Genomic DNA, 1,076 nt, shown 5'->3' on the forward strand with positions numbered 1-1,076 from the left:
CTGCTAATTTCAGGTCTCCGCTCCACAGTAAAACTATCAACATCATTCTGTTTCCAGGATAATTTAACATTTCATAAATATTCTCCTACCTTCAGACCGGAAGCTCAACATCTGAGCGTCTAAAGCAGAGTTGTAGAGCTTTGTTTCAGCTCTATTGGAGCTGAAGCTCAAGTTTAGGAGCCACAGCTCCTCTGAAGCTGCTGCTGGAGTCTGTTAGCATCGCTAGCTCCTCTCAGAGTTTCTGCGGGTTATTTTCATCTCTGTGGAGCTGCTTTTAGTTCACACTGACATAAACCATTTTGGTGAACACAGGCGAAGAATCTGCTTTCAATTGTCTCACTTAGAACCAGTTAACCTGCTAAGTGTGAAGCGAGAAACCATTTAGAAACAACGATTCAGACTCATCATTCAGAGCAACGAGTTTATGCCCTCTGATGTCTGAAAGTGATAACTACAAGTATGATAATGCTGAAAAAATATAAATACGCTTCCTGTGAGGTCTTTCAAAATAAAACACTGGAACGTATCAGTGCCGTTGAAGCAGTTTAACCAAGAAACTAAAAGGAAAAACAACAGTGTTTATTAATTCAATGGATCTTATGTATTTTATTTAAACATATTCAGTCTGAATAATGTAAAAATAAAAAGCTGCCTTACTTAGAAGTTTAAAAAATGCTCAGCTCAACTTCACAGGATGTTTGTTTTGCCAAATAAAGCTGTCAAACTAAAAGATTAAACTTACAAAATAATTTGATTCTTTGTTCATCTGAATACAAAAAGCTAAACAGCGTGAAGGATTCAAATGTTCAGCAGCTGAAGTTTCTTGTAAATTTTTTAAAGTAAGTAAATGTTTGTAGTGAGTCCAGCTGCTGTCAGCATATTGAACTAAACCCAGTGAGCATCAAAGCAAAGCTCCAGTGTTCCCAGTAAAGCTGCAGCTTCTCAGTGGGAGGAGAATGGTTCAGGCTTCCTGATTGGACACAGAGACAGCAATCAGCCAATCAGAGGAGCAGCAGCTTGCTGTGTTCCTGTGTTTGTGTTGCTGTGTCCAGTTCTCCAGGAAGTCCAGCTGGACT

Source organism: Poecilia formosa, unplaced genomic scaffold, assembly GCF_000485575.1.
Source record: "Poecilia formosa unplaced genomic scaffold, Poecilia_formosa-5.1.2 Scaffold886, whole genome shotgun sequence".
In the NCBI taxonomy this organism is placed as follows: Eukaryota; Metazoa; Chordata; class Actinopteri; order Cyprinodontiformes; family Poeciliidae; genus Poecilia; species Poecilia formosa.